The sequence below is a fragment of the Silene latifolia genome, chromosome 1 (genome assembly GCF_048544455.1).
Source record: "Silene latifolia isolate original U9 population chromosome 1, ASM4854445v1, whole genome shotgun sequence".
Classification (NCBI taxonomy): domain Eukaryota; kingdom Viridiplantae; phylum Streptophyta; class Magnoliopsida; order Caryophyllales; family Caryophyllaceae; genus Silene; species Silene latifolia.
This window is the reverse complement of record NC_133526.1, coordinates 82335333-82363041: the sequence shown is the minus strand read 5'-3', so window position 1 is coordinate 82363041 and position 27709 is coordinate 82335333. Positions and strand designations below refer to the sequence as shown.

At 41.5% G+C, this 27709-nt stretch overlaps 16 non-coding genes and 2 pseudogenes across 16 annotated transcripts; all 18 read left to right on the top strand.

Moving 5' to 3' along the window:
- The first annotated feature begins 6729 nt into the window (after positions 1 to 6729).
- On the top strand, positions 6730 to 6849 carry LOC141623298 (5S ribosomal RNA). Its single transcript, XR_012533288.1, has one exon. It is a non-coding gene; the product is annotated as a 5S ribosomal RNA (ribosomal RNA).
- A 217-nt stretch (positions 6850 to 7066) lies between these two features.
- On the top strand, positions 7067 to 7185 carry LOC141622959 (5S ribosomal RNA). The gene has a single exon (XR_012533151.1). It is a non-coding gene; the product is annotated as a 5S ribosomal RNA (ribosomal RNA).
- Positions 7186 to 7404: 219 nt separating this feature from the next.
- On the top strand, positions 7405 to 7522 carry LOC141618511 (5S ribosomal RNA). The gene has a single exon (XR_012531415.1). It is a non-coding gene; the product is annotated as a 5S ribosomal RNA (ribosomal RNA).
- A 218-nt stretch (positions 7523 to 7740) lies between these two features.
- On the top strand, positions 7741 to 7859 carry LOC141623471 (5S ribosomal RNA). Its single transcript, XR_012533400.1, has one exon. It is a non-coding gene; the product is annotated as a 5S ribosomal RNA (ribosomal RNA).
- Positions 7860 to 17615: 9756 nt separating this feature from the next.
- LOC141622944 (5S ribosomal RNA) lies at positions 17616 to 17734 on the top strand. Its single transcript, XR_012533147.1, has one exon. It is a non-coding gene; the product is annotated as a 5S ribosomal RNA (ribosomal RNA).
- Positions 17735 to 17980: 246 nt separating this feature from the next.
- LOC141622990 (5S ribosomal RNA) lies at positions 17981 to 18099 on the top strand. The gene has a single exon (XR_012533158.1). It is a non-coding gene; the product is annotated as a 5S ribosomal RNA (ribosomal RNA).
- Positions 18100 to 18341: 242 nt separating this feature from the next.
- On the top strand, positions 18342 to 18461 carry LOC141623003 (5S ribosomal RNA). Its single transcript, XR_012533162.1, has one exon. It is a non-coding gene; the product is annotated as a 5S ribosomal RNA (ribosomal RNA).
- Positions 18462 to 18706: 245 nt separating this feature from the next.
- LOC141623672 (5S ribosomal RNA) lies at positions 18707 to 18826 on the top strand (annotated as a pseudogene).
- Positions 18827 to 19069: 243 nt separating this feature from the next.
- Positions 19070 to 19188, top strand: LOC141623437 (5S ribosomal RNA). The gene has a single exon (XR_012533375.1). It is a non-coding gene; the product is annotated as a 5S ribosomal RNA (ribosomal RNA).
- A 244-nt stretch (positions 19189 to 19432) lies between these two features.
- On the top strand, positions 19433 to 19549 carry LOC141623764 (5S ribosomal RNA; annotated as a pseudogene).
- A 211-nt stretch (positions 19550 to 19760) lies between these two features.
- LOC141623321 (5S ribosomal RNA) lies at positions 19761 to 19879 on the top strand. The gene has a single exon (XR_012533306.1). It is a non-coding gene; the product is annotated as a 5S ribosomal RNA (ribosomal RNA).
- Positions 19880 to 20121: 242 nt separating this feature from the next.
- On the top strand, positions 20122 to 20241 carry LOC141620694 (5S ribosomal RNA). The gene has a single exon (XR_012532018.1). It is a non-coding gene; the product is annotated as a 5S ribosomal RNA (ribosomal RNA).
- A 246-nt stretch (positions 20242 to 20487) lies between these two features.
- Positions 20488 to 20607, top strand: LOC141623330 (5S ribosomal RNA). Its single transcript, XR_012533312.1, has one exon. It is a non-coding gene; the product is annotated as a 5S ribosomal RNA (ribosomal RNA).
- Positions 20608 to 20850: 243 nt separating this feature from the next.
- LOC141618678 (5S ribosomal RNA) lies at positions 20851 to 20969 on the top strand. The gene has a single exon (XR_012531459.1). It is a non-coding gene; the product is annotated as a 5S ribosomal RNA (ribosomal RNA).
- Positions 20970 to 21214: 245 nt separating this feature from the next.
- Positions 21215 to 21333, top strand: LOC141623124 (5S ribosomal RNA). Its single transcript, XR_012533208.1, has one exon. It is a non-coding gene; the product is annotated as a 5S ribosomal RNA (ribosomal RNA).
- Positions 21334 to 21575: 242 nt separating this feature from the next.
- On the top strand, positions 21576 to 21695 carry LOC141621333 (5S ribosomal RNA). The gene has a single exon (XR_012532238.1). It is a non-coding gene; the product is annotated as a 5S ribosomal RNA (ribosomal RNA).
- A 245-nt stretch (positions 21696 to 21940) lies between these two features.
- Positions 21941 to 22060, top strand: LOC141623293 (5S ribosomal RNA). The gene has a single exon (XR_012533287.1). It is a non-coding gene; the product is annotated as a 5S ribosomal RNA (ribosomal RNA).
- Positions 22061 to 22303: 243 nt separating this feature from the next.
- Positions 22304 to 22422, top strand: LOC141625124 (5S ribosomal RNA). Its single transcript, XR_012534924.1, has one exon. It is a non-coding gene; the product is annotated as a 5S ribosomal RNA (ribosomal RNA).
- The last annotated feature ends 5287 nt before the right edge of the window (positions 22423 to 27709 follow it).

Sequence of the window (27709 nt, the reverse complement as noted above, 5' to 3'; positions counted from 1 at the left end):
CTGTTACTACTTGAGGCTAAGCTAGGAGAAACAAACGGAATGGGGATGACGACAGGAGGAGACTACTTAGTGACCTCTCTAGACTCTGACTCTGACTCCGACTCTGACTCGAATTCATCGTCTTCTGGTTCTCCTTTGAACATCTCTCCTTCTCCAGTGGTGAGCTTGAAGAGTCTTCCTTGATTGTTGGTCCACTTGATTGATTTTCTCCATCCTTTCTGCTGATTCGCGTTTGTTTCTGTGATTAACGCGGTAGGATTGAAGTGATCGTCTTGAAGTATCATGGTAATGATCTCATCCTGCGCGGTTCTAACAAATCGATCCTCTCCAAACAATAGACTAAAAGCTTGTTCGTCTAAGCAAGGTGCTTGACGGGTTTTGACGGTAGGAACCGTTTCTGGAGGGATGAAGTAGCAATCGTGAAAGATCTCGATTCCGGCTAGCTTCCTCTCGAGATAGTGCCAAGGTTAGGGAAATCCGTGAAAGAGTTCTAGGCTTCCTTCCTTAACGAAGTATCCGTTTAGGGTAGGGAGATAGGGTCGCATTTGGACTCCCACGTACTTACGGTTTTGAACTTGAGCGAGCATTTCGAGAACTTCCTCTTTGGTGGGTTTGTACCCTAGTCCAAGTGGTATCCTTTTTGTGTTGCCTTCCTTGTATGGTGCGAAGGTGTTTCTTCGGATAGGGTTTAGAGGCATTCCAGGGAAGTATCCCTGGGATTTGAGTATGTGGTTGACCACCAAGTTAGAGTAGGGATCATAGTATAAGGGTGCCAATTCGCTTTCTATGACACTTATGCTTTGGAAGCCCCCAAGTTCATATCTTTGGATCTGCAAGGACTTGATTATTCGACTTCTTTTCAATTATTGCCTTGATGGGTGACGAAGTGATCGTCACCACTTTGCCATTTAGTGGGATCTTGATCTTTTGATGAAGGGTGGATGTCACCGCTTTGGAAGCGTGAATCCAAGGTCTTCCTAGAAGTATGTTGAAGGAAGCTTCAATGTCCACTATTTGGAAGTTAACCTTTCGCTCAATTGGCCCTGTGGCTATGGTTAGGTTAACGAGTCCTACGACCTTCCGTCGTGTACCATCATATGCGCGAACACCTTGATTGGTAGGGGTCCAATCCGACTCTTTCATGCCTAATTTGTATGCCGTTTTGAGGGGTATGACGTTGACCGCGGAGCCAACATCTACCAAGGTCATTGGCACGTTCTTCTTCAGACAAATGACAGTGATGTAAAGAGCCAAGTTGTGATTAGCGCCAAAAGGTGGCAAATCTTCGTCTGAGAAAGTAATAGGATTACTTAGCTTCGGTGATTCTTGGAAGACCAAGTTGACTACATCTTCGGGTATGGAGTTATGTGCTACATTTAGTTTGGCCAAGGCTTGCAGTAAAGCTTGGCGATGTGGGAATGAGCTTGCTACCAATTGGCAGACTGAAAGATCGGCCTTTGTCTTCTGTAATTGCTTGAGCAAATGATCTGTGGAGTCATCTTCGTTATCATTTGGTGTGCCAACGTTGGTTGGACCATTTTGAGTAGTGCTTTGATATGGACGCCCCGAATGAGTTAGGTGGTCCACATCTTGGTTTTCACCATTTTGGACTACTTCTTTGACTAGGGAGTTTTCAATGAGATACTCGTCCTCGTCGTCATCGGCCCATACTCCGTTGATTGTAGCTAGTTCCCTCATTATCATGATTTCGTCTTCTAATTGCGTGATTTGGTCGACTAGTTTATCAACCACGGCGACTATTTCTTGCATAGTAGCATTTTGAGAGAAGATTAGTGGCACATGCTCCTTAGGTGTTGCGTTGGGGTCATGTAAGGTTGTCACCACATTTTCCAATTCCCAAACTTGCCTATCCACACTCCTTGCCCATGTGATGAAGTCGGAAATGGTAGGAGAGATAGTAGAGTAGAACCCTTCATTCTCAATCGCGTGGATCTCATCTTCAATTGGAGAAATGAGGTGTGAACAATCTAAGGTAGATTCTTCACTTGTAATAACTAGAATCCCAAGAGGGTTCTGAGTGTTGTTGGGTTTACCTCCCGGCGGTATTGGTGGTCGACCATCTTCAATCATGTCTTGAAGCACATTTTTCAAGTTGTAGCATTTTTCTGTGTCATGCCCCTTGCCCCTATGGTATTCACAGTACGAGTTCTCGTCCCAGAACTTAGATTTCTTTTAAGGTTCGGGAGTAGGTCCTATGGGTTGGAGTTTGCCTTGCTTCATTAACCTTTTTAGAGTGTTGGAGTAAGTATCCCCAAGGTTTGTGAATTTCCTTGGTGGGGTACTTTTCTTGGATGGCTCAAGAAGTTTAACTTCATCGGTCTTGCTAGTGGAGCCGTATGAACGACTTGTTGAGCCTTGATATCCTCGACCTACCGTTTTGGACAAGAGCCCTTTACGGATGTCATCTTCAATCCTTGTTCCTAGTACGGTTAAGTCCTTGAAAGTTTTGATGTTTTGGTATCTCAAATGATTGGCATAGATGGGTTTGAGATTATCCACGAATTTCTCCACAAGGGTAGCCTCATCCGGGCGTTCAACTAGTTGGGTACTAGTCTTCCTCCACCTACTTAGGAAGTCGGTGAATCCTTCTTTGTCATTTTGGGTAAGAACCTCTAGAGTGCGCATGTTAACTTGGATCTCGGCATTATCCGCATATTGCTTAGCAAACTCGATCGCGGCATCTTCCCAAGTAGCGATCTTCTTGTGTTCTAAAGAGTAGAACCATTGCTTTGGGATGGTGTCAAGAGATGAGGGAAAGATCCTTAAGAACATCTCGGGTTTGATGCCTTTGATAGACATATAATCATTGAAGGCACGGATGTGGTTCAAAGGGTTCTCGTGCCCCTTGAATTTAAGGATATCCGTCATATTGAAGTTGGTTGGCAATTTGGAATTGACGGCCTCATACTTGCGGTTGTTTTCCCTATAAATGTCATCCCCTTTAAGATACATCAATTGCTCCTCTAAGTATTGGAGTCTTTTCTCGGCTACAGTCATTCCCATGGGAGGATTTTCATCCTTGTATTCAATCGCGAAGTCCCCTACTTCTTCACTTTCTTGAGGAGGCAACCTCCTCTCTACGGCGTAGATCCGGCCCTCGATGGTGTCAAGACGATCATACACTTGATCTTGGGTAACATGGATTTGAGCTAATGCGGCTAGGATTCGATCATTACCATCTTAAAGTTAGTTGAGGTTCGCGTCACTGGTTCCAGGCATCTTGAAAACTGGATAAGAGATCGATGACGAATCAAAACACGATCGACCATTTTAACACACTTGCAAAGAGAAGAAATGTTTTGACTCTTGAAGTGGGTGTGTGCCACTTGTGTTGAGTGGGCTTTGAAGAAAGGACAAAGTTTTGAAAATGTGTATCCTAGTCAACTATAATGTAGTTGTAGGAGTGGACTCGAAGTGATATTTTGAAATGGGCTTGGGCCCGAATTTTGACTTGACAAACGGACAGAGTTTTGACTGGGTTTTGCGCTAATCAATGGCATTTTTTCGAAATTTCTGTTTAAAAAAGGGTTTTGATTTTTTACAAAAATCGTCATGGTTTCGTTTAGAAATGGTGATCACGTAAGGTACAAGCATTCATACAAGCATTATAACGGGATGCTGAGTGCATTTAAAAGGGTTTTGGTTTAAAGGGTGGGTTGCCATACCGAACAATCAAACCCGAAGTCTGTGGAGAGGCTCGTACCAAACAAGAGTAAGGCCGATTCCTAGTCCATTTCCTCAAGTAGTGAAGGTCCTTGATACAAACAAGAGTAAGCATCATGGTATGGATGACGTCAATCGCTATACATCCTTAGGCCTAAATAAGAATTAGGACCGTTTAGACGGGACGATTGGTCGAATGGGTTCGGTTGGGCCTAGGAAGGCCGAATAAAACGGTCTAGGAAGACCGAGTTATGAAAACCGACAATTGTCTTGTACAAATTATTCCCTAACCTTGTTCAAGTTTCACCCTTGGCTACACGTAAGTGTATTATCCCCAGCGGAGTCGCCAAACTTGTGGACAACGGGGGCCCACGGGGGCGCTTGGGAGAGAGAACAAGCATTTGTATTTTGTGGAGTCGCCACCAATTTTTATGGGAAATTGGAACCGTTCGAATACCTCGTGCCATGTCAAGACACAAAGTAGAGAAATGAACACTAAGCAATCGTTACCCTTAGCGTTCTATGACTAGAATGACTCTCGTGGATGCCAATGAACATACACGGATGTTCACAGAGATCTGGAGTAAGGGGTGAGGGTACGTATTAGGAAGCTCTTTTGATCGAACACCTAATCCCGCCCGCCTCGATAGCGGCCTCTACTAATGATTAGGGACAACATCTATACTCGATATATCGTCGATTATATGCATGTAATGCAACATCCATTAGATTAATCCTAACATGTGAGAATTAGACTAAGTCGGTAGATAATTAATTTAGCATACAATTGGGTCGAAGTAGGAGTTAATGCTCAATTACATGTGAAAACACATAAACAAATCATACAAATGCGATAAATATTACAATGATAGAAAATTACAATAAAAAATACAATAATTACATCGGGTTTCATTGATTTATGTCGAAAATACCTTTAAAACGGATAATTTGAGAAAAAGAATAAGAGAAAGAATTAACGGACGAATTAACGGGTGATAATACGATTAATAGTCAATTATACGTAGACTAATTAAACTAGGTCAAGCAACAACGGAATTCAGAGACAGAACTCAACCTGGAACAGGCGCAGCAGGACTGCGCCCTTTGGAAGAGGCGCAGCAGATACTGCGTCTGTTCCAAGGGTGAGTTCTGGCTGGGAAGCCGGAACTGCAAATAGTTAATGTTAATTGGTGATTTTAATGGTTGATTAATATATTTGACTCGGATGAAAGTGATTAATAGGTTGTTTACATGTGATTAATGGTCATAAAAGCAATAAAACATGGATGAGACGGAATTAAGACGAATTAATTACATGAATGATTGATTAGTGACATAGGTGAACAAAATAGGTTAAACAAGACGAATTAATGACAAATACGATAAAAAACAGATGAAAATATATCAAAGATCGAATTCCAGAAACCCGATATGAACAAATCGAATTCCTACAATCCAGATTGAATTTAATGACGAAAACCCGCAAATATGAGATTATAAGGGATTTAAGTCGGATTTAATGACGAATCATACGTGTGAATGAATGATAAATAATATACATGAAATTATCAGACTATTGTATCGAAGAATTAAAGAAAACAAACGAAAACAAACAAAGATTGACGAATTACAGAGGACGAAGGAAGAAGAAAGGAAGCAGGAACTGCGGCAGCCTCACGAAGAGGCGCAGCAGGAACTGCGCTCCTTCGAAGAGGTGCAGCAGTTGCTGCGTCCTTTCTCGACGGTTTATCATCTTGAAATCCGTAAAAAGGGTTTTAAAGCACGGTTTTAGAAATCGGTTTTAAGAGATGTTTTCGACATAAACCTTACATTAATGATGATACAAAAGGTAAATTACAATAAATAAAGAAGGATATACACCCTCAGACTTACATGTTTGACGAAACGAGAAGAACTAAGTTATCGATTAGCGATGCTCGACTCGAATGTAGACGAAAGTGCCCTCGTAAGAGGAAAATGATTATATTAACTAAGTTGATTGATGTGGAGTTGGTCAAATTGGTCGGTCATGCAAAACGAGGCTGGTACTCAGAAGGATCCGAGTTTACGTGGTCGAATGTTCAAGCACGTAGACGCCAAAAAATAAGAACAAAAGGTTTAGAATGCAAAGGGAGAAGAGAAGGGCGGACACTCGCGTGAGAAATATGAGGAGCGAAGGCTCCTATTTATACTAATCACGTGAAGGAATTAGGGTTTTCGGAGAGACTTTGGAAGTGAATCTCGGAAAGATATGAAAAAGATACGAAAAATACGCGAGAAAGGACTGGGAAGAGGCGCGGCGATCACTGCGTCTCTTGGAAGAGGCGCGGCACTGCTTTGCGTCTACATTCCCAAGTGGTTTCCTCCTGCGGAAGAAAGATTTCCGTGTTTAAGTTATGGAAGGACAGAATAATTTGGTTTTCCTTAATATTTTGTATGAATATTACGGGAAATTGTTTACCAAAGAATAAAGATTGTGAAATATTTATAAAATATGGAATAGAAATATCCGGAACATTCCAGAACATTCTAAATCGGGATTTTACGGTTATCAGAAAATGGAGACGGTTTTAGGCCCGGACTCCAAATGTACTCTAATTACTTTCAAAACGACCGTATCGGCGCGTAGATGACAACTAAGAGGTAGACATTAGTGTTTGAGTAATCACTTGACGATAAACTTACGAACTGTCAAAAACTGTTCCGCGTACCAAAGATGCGGCCCAATCATCACCGGGTGGTTTGCGAGAGGTGCAGAAATGAGGTATCTACACCTCCTCGGAAGGCCTCGTGTTGCACCGCTTTTTTTCTTTTTTTCGGTTTTTCACGATACATTGCCTCCAAATTCTCTTGGTTTAATGAGTTAAACGCGTAGATCTCGTCGAGATAATAAATTTGAAAAAAAATCCGCCCCAATCGGACTCTCCGGGAGCAAGTTACGACCGTTCGGAGACACGGGGACGTGACGGGATATTAAAAACTTGTTTTATGTTGAAAAAACGCTAGGTATGAGGTAATATAATGATATTTGTGAGGAAAGTGTATGGGTGCGATCATACCAGCACTAATGCACCGGATCCCATAAAAACGCCGGAGTTAAGAGTGCTTGGGCGAGAGTAGTACTACGATGGGTGACCTTCTTGGGAAGTCCTCGTGTTGCACCCCATTTTTCTTTTTTTCGTTTTTTAACGGTAATATGCCTCCAAATTCTCTTGGTTTAATGAGTTAAATGCGTATATAAAAATCGCCCCGATCGGACTCTCCGGGAGCAAGATACGACCGTTCGGAGACACGGAGACATGACGGGATATTGAAAACTTGTTTTATGTTGAAAAAAGGCTAGAGATGAGGTACTATAATGAAATATGTGAGGAAAGTGTATGGTTGCGATCATACCAGCACTAATGCACCGGATCCCATCAGAACTCCGCAATTAAGAGTGCTTGGGCGAGAGTAGTACTAGGATGGGTGACCTCTTGGGAAGGCCTCTTGTTGCACCCTTTTTTTTTCTTTTTTTTCGTTTTTTCACGGTACTTTGCCTCTAAATTCTCTTGCTTTAATGAGTTAAATGCGTAGATAAAAATCGCCCGATCGGACTCTCCGGGAGAAAGATACGTTTGTTCGGAGACACGGAGACGTGACGGGATATTGAAAACTTGTTTTATGTTGAGAAAAGGCTAGAGATGAGGTAATGTAATGAAATTTCTGAGGAAAGTGTATGGGTGCGATCATACCAGCACTAATGCGCCGGATCCCATCAGAACTCCGCAGTTAAGAGTGCTTAGGCGAGAGTAGTACTAGGATGGGTGACCTCCTGGGAAGCCTCGTGTTGCACCCTTTTTTTTCTTTTTTTCGTTTTTTCACGGTACTTTTCCTCTAAATTCTCTTGGTATAAAGAGTTAAATGCATAGATAAAAATCGCCCCAATCGGACTCTCCAGGAGCAAGATACGACCGTTCGGAGACACGGAGACGTGACGGGATATTGAAAACTTGTTTTATGTTGAAAAAAGGCTAGAGATGAGGTAATATAATGAAATATGTGAGGAAAGTGTAGGGGTGCGATCATACCAGAATAATGCACCGGATCTCATCAGAACTCCGCAGTTAAGCGTGCTTGGGCGAGAGTAGTACTAAGATAGGTGACCTTCTTGGGAAGTCCTCGTGTCGCACTCCTTTTTTTCTTTTTTTTCTTTTTTCACGGTACTTTGTGACACGTCTGTCGCGTACCTGTCAAAAATAACCAACTGGCCAACTAACTAATATAGCTAGGGAAGTCGGGTCGAATCCACAGAGAGGTAGGAATTTGTGGCTAAACTTAAGTTCGTCTAAGTAACCAAAATGGGGTTTATAATTGGTGATTTCTAAACTAAAGAGAGCAAAGCAAAGAGAAATAAGGGAAAAGGGATTTAACAGATAAAAGGGAATAGCTAAGACAAGCGGTTCACCACAATCGTCCGGTCGAGTAATCTAGGTCCCAGGTCAATGCAATACAGTCCAAGGGGTAGCGAACGTCACCTTTCGGTCCTTGATTCACCCTAAAGTGTAAACAGTTTAACTTTCGCCCTCGCTGCAATACTCTATTGCTCGCTACTAGTCTCCCCCTTCCAACCTTTCGGTCCAGGTCAAGGTCCACTGAGAATAAGGGTCTAATTGCGTCGACTCAATTAGGCAATTACAATTATATGTAGCATTTTAACAACATGAACGATACTAGCATTAACCCAGTAATTCGATTACTCTCCCTTCAAGTCATGGATCCCCTATAGTCTTAGCATGGGAACTTAGCTACTCATAATTATGGGGGTAACAATCATAATAACCAAACAATCAAAACTAAACATGATGACAAATATAGAAAGATAATTGAACGACTATAAATCAAAGGGAAGAAAAGGAATTAAGAACAACAAAAATGATTAAGAATTAAATGGATTGATAATACCGAAATTCGAGTAGCAAAGTAGTGAACAAAGATCCGAAAAACTGTCGAAAAGTAACAGTAGAAATGTGCGTAGTAAAAGTGATAGGAGTAACGTAGTGTTCTCCTCAGTCTTATACTGTAAAAACATCTTAAACCTAACCCATGGACTGATTATGAAAGGCCCATAAAAGATTAGGTAGAACTAAACTAAAGCGCACGAGAAACCTCTCGATCGAGTAAGATGATTACTCGATCGAACTCCACGTCACTCGATCGAGCTAGTGCATCCACTCGATCGAGCACCGCAGTATGAACTTCCTCGATCGACTCCTCCAATCAGTCGATCGAGCAGCATGGATGGATAAAGCATTCGATCGAGCTATGAAACCACTCGATCGAGCTATATAAGTGCGTCCGGACTTGTGTTTCTCCCTTGCTCAGCTCATGCGTACTCTAGGTGTGAAATTCCTAAGCTCCGGCTCCATATTTCCCATGAATGCATACAAATGGGACAATTAAGGCTCGTTTTAGCTCCTCTTCGGTCAATTCCTGCAAAATACAATAAACGGACCAAAGTAGAATATTCGGGGGTATTTGTAGCCAGATGCTACATAAAAAGCACAGAAATGCGTGTAAAAATGAGGTGAAAACCTTATATAAAAGACACGCATCAAATCTCCCCAAACCAAACCTTTGCTTGTCCCCAAGCAAATATGAATGCAACTAAGGGTGAACAATAGAACGGGACCAACGCATCAGCTACAAATCATCCAATAGAACCAATTTAATGCAACAAAATGACAAAGTGGCAGCTGAAAGGTGCAAACGAGTTAAATTAATGTTCTAATCTTACTGAACCGTCGACCTTGCAAGATTCAAAGATGTCGGACTCTCACGAGTCGCTCGTCACTCAAAATCAGGTATAGGGTGAGTATATATGTGAAAGATAAGAGGAAGCAAGACACTCACCTAACTCGACCTATAAGAACATGCATGCAATTAACGTGAATAAAGTCTCTACAACCGTACATAAGCATTCCAACCATACTAGTGACCAAGACACGTGCCGAGGACTTACATTTGGGTTAGTGAGGTAATGGGTAAGAAGGGGCTAAAATGAATTTGGATATGTGGGGTTAATAGCTAGGCTAGCAACAATGGATCCAAATATAGACTGCATCCCACTTCGTACTCATAACGGCAAGATGAACGGTGCAAAATTATGCACAAAACTCACAAAACCACCAAAAATCATCGACTCCCCATAAAATATAAATAAGGCATGGGAGTGTGAAACATTACGTAATTCTTATTCTTTCCATTCCTCTTTTTTTTCGAATTTTTCTGTCTCTCTTTTTTTTTTCTTTTCGCTTTCTTTTTCTTTCTTTTTCGTTCCATTTTTCCACAATTCAACACATTTTTTTTTCTTTCTTTCCCCTTGATTCTTCCGCCAACTTCTGAATTCAGATGAAATAACCATATTGCAATAACATATCCCAAGAACTACTCGTTACTAGCTTAGCTAGGGTAGGAAAAATTATAGAAAGTAGTTGATGGACAAAAAGGCAATTTGGCTATGTGAGGCTCATGGGTAGAATGAAATAAAGGGGATTGCCTCTCCTAACACGTGTCGCCATCCACAGACCGAATGCATACAGGTATTAAGAAGACTAGACTCATGCTTATGCAAATTGATGTTACATGTCTTAAAGAGAGTACTACTCACATCCTAAATGAAACCGGTCATGAATGTCACCAGTTTAATAAGCTCTAACCTCCGAATGTAATGTAGCTTGCCGACATAAAGAATCAAGTCTATTCGTTCAGATAAGAGAGAAATAGAAACTCGTAGATTATGCACATAAACACGCCAACTAAAAGTCAAGAATATGCAAGGCTCAAGTAAGGATTCAAAATAGCGTCAGCGTTCAAACGTTCCGACTCAATTTAAACATGAAAATTTGAAAATTTTTTGAATTTTATGATTTTTATATGATTTTTAGAATTAATTATAACAACAATGCATGCGGAATTAAGTAAACGTGCAAGCAAAAATGCAAGAAACATGCAGACACAGATATGGATGCATACCTCCCCAAACCAAACCGTACAATGCCCTCATTGTACCAAAAATAGGGAAAGAAATGCAAACTGAAAGGAAAGGGAGAAATGGAGTTGGGAAACTTACAAAACGTCATTAGCGGGACCTCCCCAAACCGACCATGAACATGGGAGGTCAAAGAAAGTCAACAGCGGCCTTGCAGATATAAAAACAACGGCTGGAAGTCATAATTGCTCGATCGTCCTCCTGGAACAGCTCGATCGAGTGAACCAATGCATTAGAAGAGCTCGATCGACTACCAACCCACTCGATCGAGCGGGCACGAGCAAGGATCTGGTCGATCGAGGACATCATCCCTCGATCGAGTAGCAGCTGTGTCAGAAAGTGCTCGATCGAGCACAAAATTCTTCGATCGAGTACTTTTAATCTGCCAAAAACGCATAAAAGCAAGGAAAAACACAAAAATTGTTCCGTCTAAAGTTTAACGTAAAGCTTAAAGAAAAACAAATAGTTCAACAAAAGTTCAAAAAAAAAAAAAGCGTCAATTTGCCTCCCGGAGAGCGCTGGTTTAATAGGTCCCGCACGACCTTTCTGATATCAAGTAACTGGCGCGTCGAGCTCGTCGAAGTGCAAAACTTCAACGGGCTTGTCCGCTTCACTCGCCTCATAGTAATGCTTCACATATTGGCCATTCACCTTGAATCTATGGCCCTCGGAATCTTCAAGCTCTACGGATCCAAATTTGGTAACACCCGTCACCGTGTATGGACCAGTCCACGGACTTGACTTGCCAGGAAATAGTCTCAACCGGGCATTGAACAGCAACACCTTTTGCCCCACATGGAACTCCCGAGGTAGGATCCTCTTGTCGTGCCATCTCTTCGTCTTTTCCTTGTAGATGCGCGAACTGTCATAGGCGTTGAGCCTAAATTCTTCTAATTCATCTAGCTGCAAAAGACGATTCTGACCACACAGTTTAGGATCATAATTAAGCTCACGAATTGCCCACCAGGCCTTACATTCCAGCTCAACAGGTAAGTGACACGATTTCCCATAAACTAACCTATAGGGTGATGCACCAATTGGTGTCTTAAAAGCGATTCTATAAGCCCATAACGTGTCATCTAGCTTAAGACTCGGTCTTTCCGTGATTTAGAAACTACTTTAGACAAGATCTCCTTGATTCACGATTAGAGACCTCTACGACCACTAGTTTGGGGATGATACCCCAAACCACGCCGTGTTGGACACCAACTCTGCAAACGAGTATGGAAGTGAGTTTCTTTTCTTTAAAATGCATTCCCCATCACTAATGACGACCCTAGGGACACCAAAACGGGGAAATATGATCTTTTTGAACATCTTTATCACGGTCTTACCGTCACAATGAGGTGAAGCAATTGCCTCAACCCACTTTGACACATAGTCTACAACTACTAAAATGTACTGTTACCTTTTTTCGGACGGGAACGGTCCTTGGAAGTCGATGCCCCGGACATCGAAAACCTCAACCTCTAGGATGCCGTTTTGTGGCATCTCATGTCTCTTCGAAATGTTCCCGGATCGTTGGCATGCATCACAAGCTGAAACAAAAGACTTGGCGTCGCAAACAAAGAAGGCCAAGTAAAAACCAGATGAAGTACCTTAGCCACGGTGCGCGATGGACCGTGGTGACCACCATATGAAGAGGAGTGACAGCCTTCCAGGACTATTTTGGTCTCCCACTGCGGTATACACCGTCTGTAGAGACCGTCTGCACATTCCTTAAACAAGTAAGGGTCATCCTGGATATCTTTTAGCGTTATAAAGAAAACGCTTCTTTTTCTGGCGATGAGAAAGGTCGGGCGGCAGCTTGCCACCGACAACGAAGTTAGCTATATCTGCATACCAAGGTTCTTGGTCAACAATAGACGACACAAAAGCAATTAGACTATCGTCAGGAAAAGAATCATCAATGGGTAGAGAATCTTCCCCTTCTTGTCGCATCAACCGCGACAAGTGATCAGCTACAACGTTCTCAGCTCCTTTCTTATCTTTGATCCAGTAAATCAAACTCCTGGAGGAGGAGTATCCACCTCGATGGCCGTGGTTTTGCCTCCTTCTTGGCAAGGAGATGCACGAGAGCTGCATGGTCGAAAAACGCAGTAACTTCCGACCCAACTAAATAAGTACGAAACTTTTCTAAGGCATAAACTACAGCTAACAGTTCCTTCTCAGTGGTAGTGTACTTCACTTGAGCCTCATCCAGAGTTCGGCTCGCATAGTAAATAGCATTCAAGGCTTTGTCCTTCCTCTGGCCGAGCACCGCTCCTAGTGCGTAGTCACTCGCGTCACACATGATCTCGAAGCAGCAAGTCCCGGTTGGGAGGAGGATTTGTATGATCGGCGCGGAGACTAAGGCCTGCTTTAACTGTTAAAAGCGAGAAAGACAAGCATCGAGTGAACACAAAAGGGGCATCTTTAAGCAAATTTGTGTAAGTGGTTTAGCAATTTTGGAGAAATCCTTGATGAACCGGCGATAAAAACCGGCGTGACCAAGGAAGCTCCTCACCCCCTTAACATTAACGGGAGGCGGTAATTGCTGAATCACTTCCACCTTTGCCTTGTCAACTTCTATTCCCCTATCAGAAACTAAGTGCCCTAAGACAACTCCCTCGTTGACCATAAAGTGGCACTTCTCCCGATTCAAAGACAAGATTAACCTCAATACAACACTGCAACACTTTCTCAAGGTTAGACAGACAGTTAGAAAAATCACTTCCATAAACACTGAAGTCATCCATAAAGACTTCCATGATAGACTTAATATACTCTGAAAATATCCCCATCATACACCTTTGGAAGGTGGCAGGGGCATTACACAAACCAAAAGGCGTGCGCGGTGCACGCAAAAACGCCCTTAGGACGGGTAAATGTAGTCTTGGCACGATCATCGGGTGGATAGGGATCGAAAGAACCACGAATACCCATCTAAATAGCGAGAAAAATTTGTGGGATGCTAACCTTTCTACCATTTGATCAATAAAAGGAAGGGGAAAGTGATCTTTCTTAGTGGCGGCATTTAGGCATGCGTAATCTATGCACATCCGCCAACCGATTACTATTCGAGTAGGTATTAATTCATTCTTCTCATTCTTAACTACGGTTGTCCCTCCTTTCTTCGGGACTACATGCGTACGGGGCTTACCCATCTAGAATTGCCTACCGAATAGATAATACTCCGCATCCAGCTGACTTCATTACTTCAGCCGTCACAACATCCTCCATCTTACGGGTTCGGCGCTGACCACTGTACGCAAGGTTTGTGATCCTCCTCCGGCTCTATCCTGTGCATACAAATATCGGGACTAATCCCCGTGATATCATCCAAAGTGAATAGCCCATCGCTTTCTGTTTTTCTTAAGTCTGACTAATAAAGAAGTTAGGTGATCATCACTAAGTTTGGCACTAACAATGACGGGATCTTTCTCGTGTCATCTAGAAAAGCATATTTAAGATGAGAAGGAAGAGGCTTACGTTCTGGTACCTTTACCTCAATGGAGTAAAGAGTGCCGATCATTTGTTCCACTTGCTCTCCCTCATGCTCATCCAAATCATCGACAAGCAAATCCAATGCAGCGTCATCGTCCTCTGGGCTATCTGCACACTCATCAAAAAGCATGAGAGCCTCCAGTGGGTCCTTCATAAAAGAACCCAGGAAGTCATAAATAGACTCATCAATGATATCGACCGAATAACAAGTGTCCTCTATCATCGGGTGGGCTAAATCTTGGGCGGACTAAAGGTGATAGCGTCATCCCCTCTGCAAGAGTCGACGCCCTTGTCTAACATCAATAACGGCCCCAGTTGTACAAAGGAACAGTCTTCCTAGAATAACTGGGGTCGGGTGTCCTCGGCTATGTCCAAAACAACGAAATCTCTTGGGATGTAAAGCTTGCCTATTTTCACGGGCACATCCTCCAAGACACCTAAAGGTCTCCTAATGAGATCTATCGGCCATCGTAGGGTAATGTTAGTCACTTTGAAGTGACTCGGTTTCAATTTCTTGCGAGACGGGGAAGGGGCATGACACTAACACTGGCACCTAAGTCGCAAAGGGCCTTATCAATGATCAAGTCACCTATGACACAGGTAATAGAAAAGCTGCCCGGGTCTTTCATTTTTGGAGGGGCCTTATTTAATGAAGAGGTTACTAGACTCTTCCATAAATGAAATCGTCTCAAATTCGCTCAAGTTTCTCTTACGCGTTATAATATCCTTCATAAACTTAGCGTAAGTAGGAACCTGAGTGACAAGGTCGAAGAAAGGGACGATTACGAAGGTTCTTCACGATGTCCACGAACTTACCGTCTTCTTGTTGCTCGATCCTTGCGTCCTTGGGACGACTCGGAAAAGGTACCCTGGTAGCGATGAGTGGTCCTGCGACCTTTCCTTTACCCTTATCAATTCGTGACGTCTCCACAGCAGGGGGAGATGACACGGTGGCGGTATTAATTAACAAATTGGGATTCCGCCCACTTACAAAGATCGGATCGAACGTCTTCTTTGGTCGATCGACCGTTTCTTCCTCAACTTCACTCGATCGACCTATCCTGGCACTCGATCGAGTGCTTCCTTCAGCCTCTTTACTCGATCGACCAACCTGGGGCTCTGTGCTTCTCGATCGACTGTCAATGTCGCTCGATCGAGTGACTGGGTGGTTAAAACCGCTCGATCGAGTGGATATGCTGCTCGACCGAGTGGTTACTGCACACGCAGCAAGCATTTCCTGCAGGAACTCTTCTAAATCGTCATCTGAATCATCATCAGCTGTCAACACCTCGTCTTCTTCGTGAGGAAGGTCACCGTGGAAATTCATCCCACTGACGGAATCATAATTTGGAGAAGTCTTGGCTTGATCTGCCGCGAGTGTTAACTGCGCGACTTGCTCTCTTAACTCCGATATAACAGAATCCGATTGTAACATGATGGATTTCAGTTCGGCAATTGCTTCTCTTGAAGAAGGAGAGCCCGGCTGCGATATTGGCGTAGAAGGGGTTGAAACGCTCTTTATCTCCTCATACAACTGGGAGAAAGGAACTCCCTGCTTGAACTTCTTGTATGCAATGGCACGCTCTACACCTGCCGTGCACTCATAAAGGTCATGCCCTTCCTCACCGCATCTACCACATGGCTCTGTATGCTCTGTAATCGTAGGCATCTTGACAAATAGACTGTTATCCTGCAAAACCAATCAAAGCTTCGCGAAAATGAGATCGAGTCTCAAGGAATGAATCCCTTGAGACGAAAGACAAACTTAATTAAAGCAACAAATATGCGCCACCTCCCCAAGAACGGCGCCAAAATTTGACACGTCGTCGCGTGCACTGTCAAAAATAACCAACTGGCCAACTAACTAATATAGCTAGGGAAGTCGGGTCGAATCCACAGAGAGGTAGGAATTTGTGGCTAAACTTAAGTTCGTCTAAGTAACCAAAATGGGGTTTATAATTGGTGATTTCTAAACTAAAGAGAGCAAAGCAAAGAGAAATAAGGGAAAAGGGATTTAACAGATAAAAGGGAATAGCTAAGACAAGCGGTTCACCACAATCGTCCGGTCGAGTAATCTAGGTCCCAGGTCAATGCAATACAGTCCAAGGGGTAGCGAACGTCACCTTTCGGTCCTTGATTCACCCTAAAGTGTAAACAGTTTAACTTTCGCCCTCATTTTGCAATACTCTATTGCTCGCTACTAGTCTCCCCCTTCCAACCTTTCGGTCCAGGTCAAGGTCCACTGAGAATAAGGGTCTAATTGCGTCGACTCAATTAGGCAATTACAATTATATGTAGCATTTTAACAACATGAACGATACTAGCATTAACCCAGTAATTCGATTACTCTCCCTTCAAGTCATGGATCCCCTATAGTCTTAGCATGGGAACTTAGCTACTCATAATTATGGGGGTAACAATCATAATAACCAAACAATCAAAACTAAACATGATGACAAATATAGAAAGATAATTGAACGACTATAAATCAAAGGGAAGAAAAGGAATTAAGAACAACAAAAATGATTAAGAATTAAATGGATTGATAATACCGAAATTCGAGTAGCAAAGTAGTGAACAAAGATCCGAAAAACTGTCGAAAAGTAACAGTAGAAATGTGCGTAGTAAAAGTGATAGGAGTAACGTAGTGTTCTCCTCAGTCTTATACTGTAAAAACATCTTAAACCTAACCCATGGACTGATTATGAAAGGCCCATAAAAGATTAGGTAGAACTAAACTAAAGCGCACGAGAAACCTCTCGATCGAGTAAGATGATTACTCGATCGAACTCCACGTCACTCGATCGAGCTAGTGCATCCACTCGATCGAGCACCGCAGTATGAACTTCCTCGATCGACTCCTCCAATCAGTCGATCGAGCAGCATGGATGGATAAAGCATTCGATCGAGCTATGAAACCACTCGATCGAGCTATATAAGTGCGTCCGGACTTGTGTTTCTCCCTTGCTCAGCTCATGCGTACTCTAGGTGTGAAATTCCTAAGCTCCGGCTCCATATTTCCCATGAATGCATACAAATGGGACAATTAAGGCTCGTTTTAGCTCCTCTTCGGTCAATTCCTGCAAAATACAATAAACGGACCAAAGTAGAATATTCGGGGGTATTTGTAGCCAGATGCTACATAAAAAGCACAGAAATGCGTGTAAAAATGAGGTGAAAACCTTATATAAAAGACACGCATCACTTTGCCTCCAAATTTCTTGGTTTAATGAGTTAAACGCGTAGATCTCTTCGAGATAATAAGCTTGAAAAAAACTCCGCCACAATCAGACTCTCCAGAGCATGTTACGACCGTTCGGAGACACAGGGACGTGACGGAATATTGAAAACTTGTTTTATGTTTAAAAAAGGCTAGAGATGAGATAATATAATGAAATTTGTGAGAAAAGTATATGGGTGCGATCATACCAGCACTAATGCACCGGATCCCATCAGAACTTCGCAGTTAAGCATGCTTGGGCGAGAGTAGTACTAGGATGGGTAACCTCCTCGGAAGGCCTCGTGTTGCATCCCTTTTTTTTCTTTTTTTTCGTTTTTTCACGCTACTTTGATTTCAAATTATCTTCGTATAATGAGTTAAACGCGTAGATCTCGTCAAGATAATAAATTTGAAAAAAAATCAGCCCCAATCGGACTCTCCGGGAGCAAGTTACGACCGTTCGGAGACACGGGGACGTGACGGGATATTGAAAACTTGTTTTTATGTTGAAAAAAGGCTATATATGAAGAAATATAATGAAATTTGTTAGGAAAGTATATGGGTGCGATCATACCAGCACTAATGCACCGGATCCCATTAGAACTCCGCAGTTAAGCGTGCTTGGGCGACCGTAGTACTAGGATGGGTGACCTTCTAGGAAGGCCTCGTGTTGCACCCCTTTTTTTCTTTTTTTCTTTTTTTCACGGTACTTTGCCTCCAAATTCTCTTGGTTTAATGAGTTAAACGCGTAGATCTCGTCGAGATAATAAGCTTGAAAAAAACTCCGCCACAATCGGACTCTCCGGAGCAAGTTACGACCGTTCGGAGACACAGGGACGTGACGGGATATTGAAAACTTGTTTTATGTTTAAAAAAGGCTAGAGATGAGATAATATAATGAAATTTGTGAGGAAAGTGTATGGGTGTGATCATACCAGCACTAATACACCGGATTCCATCAGAACTCCGCAGTTATGAGTGCTTGGGCGAGAGTAGTACTAGGATGGGTGACCTTCTTGGGAAGTCCTCGTGTTGCACCCCATTTTTTCTTTTTGTCGTTTTTTCACGTTACTTTGTCTCCAAATGCTCTTGGTTTAATGAGTTAAACGCGTAGATCTCGTCGAGATAATAAGTTTGAAAAACAAAATCCGCCCCAATCGGACTCTTCAGAAGCAAGTTACGACCGTTCGGAGACACGGGGACGTGACGGGATATTGAAAACTTATTTTATGTTGAAAAAAGGCTAGAGATGAGGTAATATAATGAAATTTGTGAGAAAAGTGTATGGGTGCGATCATACCAGCACTAATGCACCGGATCCCATCAGAATTCCGCCGTTAAGAGTGCTTGGGCGAGAGTAGTACTAGGATTGGCGACCTTCTTGGGAAGGCCTCGTGTTATAACCCTTTTTTTCTTTTTTTCGTTTTTTCACGTTACTTTGCCTCCAAATACTCTTGGTTTAATGAGTTAAACGCGTAGATCTCGTCGAGATAATAAGTTTGAAACAAAATCCGCCCCAATCGGACTCTCCGGGAGCAAGATACGACCGTTCGGAGACACGGAGACGTGACGGGATATTGAAAACTTGTTTTATGTTGAAAAAAGGCTAGAGATGAGGTAATGTAATGAAATTTCTGAGAAAAGTGTATGGGTGCGATCATACCAGCACTAATGCACCGGATCTCATCAGAACTCTGCAGTTAAGCGTGCTTGGGCGAAAGTACTACTAGGATGGATGACCTCCTCGGAAGGCCTCGTGTTGCACCGCTTTTTTTCTTTTTTTCGTTTTTTCACGGTACTTTGCCTCCAAATTCTCTTGGTTTAATGAGTTAAACGCGTAGATATCATCGAGATAATAAGTTTGAAAAAAAAAACTGCCCCAAACGGACGCTCCGGGAGCAAGTTACGGCCGTTCGGAGACACGGGGACGTGACGGGATATTGAAAACTTGTTTTATGTTGAAAAAAGGCTAGAGATGAGGTAATATAATGAAATTTGTGAGGAAAGTTTATGGGTGCGATCATACCAGCACTAATGCACCGGATCCCATCGAACTCATGATTAAGAGTGCTTGGGCGACAGTAGTACTAGGATGGGTGACCTCCTGGGAAGGCCTCGTGTTGCACCCCTTTTTTTTCGTTTTTTCATGGTACTTTGCCTCTAAATTCTCTTGGTTTAATGAGTTAAATACGAAGATAAAAATCTCCCCGATCGGAGTCTCCGAGAGCAAGATACGACCGTTCGGAGACACGGAGACGTGACGGGATATTGAAAACTTGTTTTATGTTGAAAAAAGGCTAGAGATGAGGTACTATAATGAAATTTGTTAGGAAAGTGTATGGGTACGATCATACGAGCACTAATGCACCGGATCCCATCAGAACTCCGCAGTTAAGCGTGCTTGGGCGACAGTAGTACTAGGATGGGTGACCTTCTAGGAAGGCCTCGTGTTGCACCCCTTTTTTTCTTTTTCTCTTTTTTTCACGTTACTTTGCCTCTAAATTCTCTTGGTTTAATGAGTTAAACGCATAGATCTCGTCGAGACAATAAGCTTGAAAAAAACTCCGCCACAATCGGACTCTCCGGAGCAAGTTACGACCGTTCGGAGACACAGGGACGTGACGGGATAATGAAAATTTGTTTTATGTTTAAAAAAAGCTAGAGATGAGATAATATAATGAAATTTGTGAGGAAAGTGTATGGGTGTGATCATACCAGCACTAAAACACCGGATTCCATCAGAACTCCGCAGTTAAGAGTGCTTGGGCGAGAGTAGTACTAGGATAGGTGACCTTCTTGGGAAGTCCTCGTGTTGCACCCCATTTTTTCTTTTTTTTCGTTTTTTCACGTTACTTTGCCTCCAAATGCTCTTGGTTTAATGAGTTAAACGCGTAGATCTCATCGAGATAATAAGTTTGAAAAACAATATCCGTCCCAATCGGACTCTCCGGAAGCAAGTTACGACCGTTCGGAGACACGGGGACGTGACGGGATATTGAAAACTTGTTTTATGTTGAAAAAAGGCTAGAGATGAGGTAATATAATGAAATTTGTGAGAAAAGTGTATGGGTGCGATCATACCAGCACTAATGCACCGGATCCCATCAGAATTCCGCCGTTAAGAGTGCTTGGGCGAGAGTAGTACTAGGATTGGTGACCTTCTTGGGAAGGCCTCGTGTTGCAACCCTTTTTTTCTTTTTTTCGTTTTTTCACGTTACTTTGCCTCCAAATACTCTTGGTTTATTGAGTTAAACGCGTAGATCTTGTCGAGATAATAAGCTTGAAAAAAAATCCGCCCCAATCGGACTCTCCGGGAGCAAGTTACGACCGTTCGGAGACACAGGGACGTGACGGGATATTGAAAACTTGTTTTATGTTGAAAAAAGGCTAGAGATGAGGTAATATAATGAAATTTGTGAGGAAAGTGTATGGGTGCGATCATACCAGCACTAATGCACCGGATCCCATCAGAACTCCGCAGTTAAGCGTGTTTGGGCGAGAGTAGTACTAGGATGGGTGACCTCCTCGGAAGGCCTCGTGTTGCATCCCTTTTTTTCTTTTTTTTCGTTTTTTCACTGTACTTTGCCCCCAAATTATCTTGGTTTAATGACTTAAACGCGTATATCTCATCGAGATAATAAATTTGAAAAAAAAATCCGCCCCAATCGGACTCTCCGGAAGCAAGTTACGACCGTTCGGAGACAAAGGGACAGGACGGGATATTGAAAACTTGTTTTATGTTGAAAAAAGGCTAGAGATGAGGTAATATAATGAAATTTGTGAGGAAAGTGTATGAGTGCGATCATACCAGCACTAATGCACCGGATCCCATCAGAACTCCGCAGTTAAGCGTGTTTGGGCGACAGTAGTACTAGGATGGGTGACCTTCTAGGAAGGCCTCGTGTTGCACCCCTTTTTTTCTTTTTTTCTTTTTTTCACGTTACTTTGCCTCTAAATTCTCTTGGTTTAATGAGTTAAACGCATAGATCTCGTCGAGATAATAAGCTTGAAAAAAACTCCGCCACAATCGGACTCTCCGGAGCAAGTTACGATCGTTCGGAGACACAGGGACGTGACGGGATAATGAAAATTTGTTTTATGTTTAAAAAAAGCTAGAGATGAGATAATATAATGAAATTTGTGAGGAAAGTGTATGGGTGTGATCATACCAGCACTAAAACACCGGATTCCATCAGAACTCCGCAGTTAAGAGTGCTTGGGCGAGAGTAGTACTACGATAGGTGACCTTCTTGGGAAGTCCTCGTGTTGCACCCCATTTTTTCTTTTTTTCGTTTTTTCACGTTACTTTGCCTCCAAATGCTCTTGGTTTAATGAGTTAAACGCGTAGATCTCATCGAGATAATAAGTTTGAAAAACAATATCCGCCCCAATCGGACTCTCCGGAAGCAAGATACGACCGTTCGGAGACACGGGGACGTGACGGGATATTGAAAACTTGTTTTATGTTGAAAAAAGGCTAGAGATGAGGTAATATAATGAAATTTGTGAGAAAAGTGTATGGGTGCGATCATACCAGCACTAATGCACCGGATCCCATCAGAATTCCGCCGTTAAGAGTGCTTGGGCGAGAGTAGTACTAGGATTGGTGACCTTCTTGGGAAGGCCTCGTGTTGCATCCCTTTTTTTCTTTTTTTCGTTTTTTCACGTTACTTTGCCTCCAAATACTCTTGGTTTATTGAGTTAAACGCGTAGATCTTGTCGAGATAATAAGCTTGAAAAAAAATCCGCCCCAATCGGACTCTCCGGGAGCAAGTTACGACCGTTCGGAGACACAGGGACGTGACGGGATATTGAAAACTTGTTTTATGTTGAAAAAAGGCAAGATATGAGGTAATATAATGAAATTTGTGAGAAAAGTGTATGGGTGCGATCATACCAGCACTAATGCACCGGATCCCATCAGAACTCCGCAGTTAAGAGTGCTTGGGCGAGAGTAGTACTAGGATGGGTGACCTCCTGGGAAGGCCTCGTGTTGCACCCCTTTTTTTCGTTTTTTCACGGTACTTTGCCTCTAAATTCTCTTGGTTTAATGAGTTAAATTCGAAGATAAAAATCGCCCCGATCGGACTCTCCGGGAGCAAGATACGACCGTTCGGAGACATGGAGACGTGACGGGATATTGAAAACTTGTTTTATGTTGAAAAAAGGCTAGAGATGAGGTAATATAATAAAATTTGAGAGGAAAGTGTATGGGTGCGATCATACCAGCACTAATGCACCGGATATCATCAGAACTCCGCAGTTAAGCGTGCTTCGGCGAGAGTAGTACAAGGATGGGTGTGTAGATACCTCGTTTCTGCACCTCCCGCAAACCACCCGGTGATGATTGGGCCGCATGTTTGATTCGCGGAACGATTTGTGACAGTTCGTAAGATTATCGTCAAGTGTTTGCTCAAATATTAATGTCGACCTCTTAGTTGTCATCTACGTCCTGATACGGTCGTTTTGGCAGTAATTAGAGTACATTCGGAGTCCGGGTCAAAAACCGTCTCCATTTTCTAATAACTGTTAAATCCCGAGTCGGAATGTTCTGGAATGTTCCGGATATTTCAATTCCATATTTCATAAATTTTATCTTTTGGCAAATAATATCCCTTAATATTCATAAGATAATCGAATTATGTAACGCCCCGTAAATTTCGGACCGTTAATATGTTTCGAAAATAATTAATTAATCAAGTAAAATTTGACAATAATGTATTTAAAGTAAAAATAATTCAAAGAAATATAATTTTATTATATTTTGAAGAAAAGAATTTATTTTGATAGTTTGGAAATATTTAAAAAATAGTTTAAACCGTGTAAAAGCTTTTATTTCGAAATAAGGGCGTATCGGGGGGAAAATGACAATTCGTTTGAACGTTGGGTAAACGAATTTGGAAATGGGTCGTATGAATACTCAATTTTATTGTAATCTCGTGTTTAAAGACTTTGGACTTGACGGAATTTGCATTTGACTTACGGATTTAATTATTATTGAAACGAGTCAAAACTGACTCGTTAAAAATCCCGACTAAAAATCCCGCACGTACTTTTTCCTCCTTTCTTCTCTCACGCGCGGCATCCCCTCCCCCCTATTCTTTCTTTTTCTGATTTTGTTCATCATCATCCTCAACATATTACAAAAACACCAAAACACCATTAACATAAAATCAAGCTTAAAATAGCCATAAAATCTTCGTTTCTTGTCCGTTTTTCGCATAATTTACCTTTTAGGAATCCCTCGCCGCGATCTACGACTTAGTATGTTCTAATTTCAGTTTTCATTAAGTTATTTTAAGACCAATTTTCGGAAATTCGGTATTTTTGCTTAATTATTGTGTTTTAATTATTTATTTAGGTGAAGGATTGGAAGACGAGTTCGGGGACTCGTATATTGTAGAGGATAGCGGTTAGTTGTGGTTAGGGTTTCGGTTTTGAGGACTAATTGCTCATTTTCTAGCTTAAAGTAACATATTTCGAGTTACTCGACGAAAGATCGTCACATGTTTTTGATTTTTGTATGTTTGGTGAATTTTTGTTTGGGTAGTAATTTTCACATGTTAAACTTAGTTGCATGCAAGCTTAATTTGTGCCTTTTGGTAGTTTAAATTATCAAAGTTGAATTGGGGACGATTAATTAATTTTCAGACGGTCTTATAATGTATAAAAATGAAAAAAAAAAAAAGAGAATTGGTACGGCAATGGGCAGCAGCCGGCAGTGCCCACGGCAGCCCGGCCGGTCTTGGGGTTGGCCCGGTCGGTCCGTTGCTTGTTTCGCGGTTTTCCATGCTTTGTCCGTCATTTTAGGTTCATCATGGATATAATTAGAATGAGTATACATGGTTAAATTTGTTAAGAGAATCATAAAAGTAGCTAAAAGTTATGCTAAGGGTAGAAAAATTATGTTATATTGACAATTATCACATGTTAGGATAATTTACAAAAGGAAATTTGTAATTAATAGGCTCAAAATGAATTTTATAGCTATAATTGTAATGTTTTGTTGATTGTCTGAAACCGAGCCTTAGTCCCTTTGGCGATGCGATGTCGATTAATTGAGTGATTGGTCGGCCCGCAATTTGACCGTGCATCGCGCAGGACTAGGGTTGCGGGTAAAAATTCGGTTGAATGAATTTGATAATCGGCCTTTTTCTTGTTTTAGGCCATTTATTATATCTCTATTTCACATGTGTAGTTAATTGAATTTAAATAGCTTCTTATTTAGTTAGTTGAATTTTAATAGCTTCTTATTTTGTAGAAATGGCCCTAGTTTCCCCTAAAGCCTTTTATATTGTTATAATTGCTAGGATTGGAAATTAGTATTGAATACTTATTGAGGAACTGTTGGGATTGTATCTTTGTAAATAGACATTTATATAACCTTTCACATGATAGAATATTAGATTTTATGTTGGTAAGTAGGACTTTTTGCCCTCTTAAGGTTAAGTGGGTGTCTTACTTGACTTGTGTGGTGAGTCTTGAGTGGTGTGGGCTAAAGTATTCAAGCTGGGACTAGCTGTGACTAGGTCCTAGGTGAGTATTTCGGCCTCCATCATAGATAGGTCTTTATAGTCTTTGACGAGTATATGTTCATTGCTTGATAGCCTTTGTGTTCCTGACTAGTGGATGTTTATCCAAGTTGGGGCATGACCTCAGGTACTAATTTTGATAGTATGGGGTCAGCTTAAGTACTAGCCGACCCTTCGGTGGTGTCCTTAGGGTACTCACTTCACTTTGTTTTAAAAAAAGTTGTGAGTCTTGGGTGCGGTGGTGTGTATCCGCATGTCTAGGTCTGCGCAGATTTTAGGCTAGGGTTGTGTTGTCTCTTGGCCATGTTTTCTTAATAGTAACCGCTGAGCCAAGATACCGGTTCGATTACCTTCCCTACCTCGTGGTATAGACTTGAGTTACAAAGTGACTATTGACGGGACTAAGAACTTATGCCTGTCTTTGATATATTGCCCTTTCTTGTTTGATGATTCTATGAATCATAGAAGGTGAGATGCAAGCCGGCTATGGTTGATAGAGTTTGGATTACAATTTGTTATATTATTCACATGATAGTTAGTTGGGTCAGTTTAGGGGTCATTTGTTAGAATACATGATAAGTAAATGGTTTATCAAATTGTTTACATGTTACATTACATGTTACATTAATTTTGACGATTCGTGGTAGGAGGACTCGAAGTTACTCCCCACTGAATTGTGGCTTTCGTGTTTGTATAAAATGCGATTGTGGGTTGTTGATGCTTTGTTGGGGGTCACAGACGGCTAGTGAGCAAGGAACCTTGGACCTAGTTTTGGCTATTTTATTAGTAAACCTTTTACACTTTTGGTTTGTATATAATTTGAAGGGACATATGTCTCCCTTTCTATTTTTGGTTTGTATCCTTATATTTCCGCGTCTTTAGTTATATATGTAAGTTAGTTTATCACATTATGGGGTTATGACACTCTTCTTGAGTTGGAATTGGTTGTGAATGGTTTAGTTAGAAATTTTTTGAAATTGCAGGTTTTTGACTAGTTGAACCATTTACAAACATATCCTACCGATTTTTCCGTAGAATTTACGTATATAATTAAGGCTAGATTTAAGGGTGTCACGGTTGGTATCGAGCCTATTGCTCCGATGCACGTTTGTGCACCCCACTTAGAAATCACTTGACCTTAAAATAATAAACTTGAGAGAAGGGTAGGATGGGTAGAATTAAGATTTTATGTGGTAGTCTGTTTGTGATTGCTAATTGTTAGGTTTGTTGATTGTTAGTTATTAGTTTTGGTGCCACTAAAGGTTGGTTATGCCAAATGTAGAATGCTTCCACTTTCTTGATATTTCTTTTCGTATTCAGTGTGTCTTACCTTAATCTTCCATTTTCGTTGGTCATTCGTCTTTCAAATTCCTCTTATCTCGCCTAGGTAACTACCTTTCAATTCTTTCTCCCGTTTCATCTTAGGTTCGTCTTCTTTTTATAATAAAGTCCATGTGGACACTTTTCTTTTACACCGCAGGATAGTTCCCTTGTCCAAGAGAACCCAGTTTTGAGAGAATGTAACTTTGGAGGGCGTGAACGAGTTGAGAAATTGATTGGTTAAGGTTTGAGTGGTATAGGAGAATATAACTTGGGATCCTTTGGTTAATCTTGTTAGTTGTGCTTAATGTGAGAGTTTAGTGAGTTGAGAAAATACCTTGGGATTTATGTCTATAGAGAGCTTGTTTGTTATAGATGATTCAGTATGGGTACTAACTTAGAACATAGGATGGAATGAACCTAAGCTACTCCATTTGAGAGTCTCGATATTTCTTGTGGAGAATTAAAGGTATGATAGTTAGCCCTAATCCTTGTGGGCCTTGAAAGGAATACAATAGGACATTGATGTTGATTAATGGATTGGTATTGTACTTTGGAATTAGTTAGTTTGTTAAACCTTTTAAGTTGACCAAATCTAGTATAGAGTAGCCCTTGTTGACCTTATAAAACATATCTGAATTTGGGAATTTTGGTGGAATGTTGTTCGATATAGTTCGTGAGTTCAAGGATGTGATTCCAATTTATGGTATCGGAAACTAGAAGTATTAAGTGGTGAGATGATGGAGTAAACAAGCCAGAGTACTTGGAGATGACATAGTAAGTGAAGTTCAATGACGAGAATTGTAAAGGAGATACTTTGGGACATGGATGGTAACAAATGAATTTGTGTGGTGAATTGATTTTGGCTCTTAGAATCAATTGAGTTGAGGAATACTTACCATTGTGGAATCCTTGTTAGTCCTACGATGTAGTAGACATTTAGGGCTTTGTTGAGCACCTTAGTGAAGTAACCTTATCATATCGATCATAAGCTTTGATGAGTGTTTAGTAAGCGGTAACCCTTTCATTGTGCCGCTTCTATTCTCCTTTCCTTCTCTTTAACGATCGTTGAACCTTGTCTTTATGCTAAATTTTACGTATCTTCTTCTTTCCCGAGATATCTTCTTAACTCGAATACCTCTTATTTTTGTCAACCGTTGTCTTTACGGTCTGACTCCTTAGTTTCCTAACTTGTCAGATGCATGCACCCTTCAGAAATGTTTTTCTTGTTACTCTATTCCGTTATCACTCCTTACCTCCTTAGTATAGTTGGTACCCTGTTGACCATGTTTACAGAGTTTGTAAGATGTGATTTGAGGATATAGGTTTGACTAAGTAGCCGAGTTTGGGTTGGGCTTCCATAATCATTTTGGATATGAGGGTTTGATAGTGTATATGTTATCATGTGGGAAATGTTAAATGTGGGATTATTTGTTG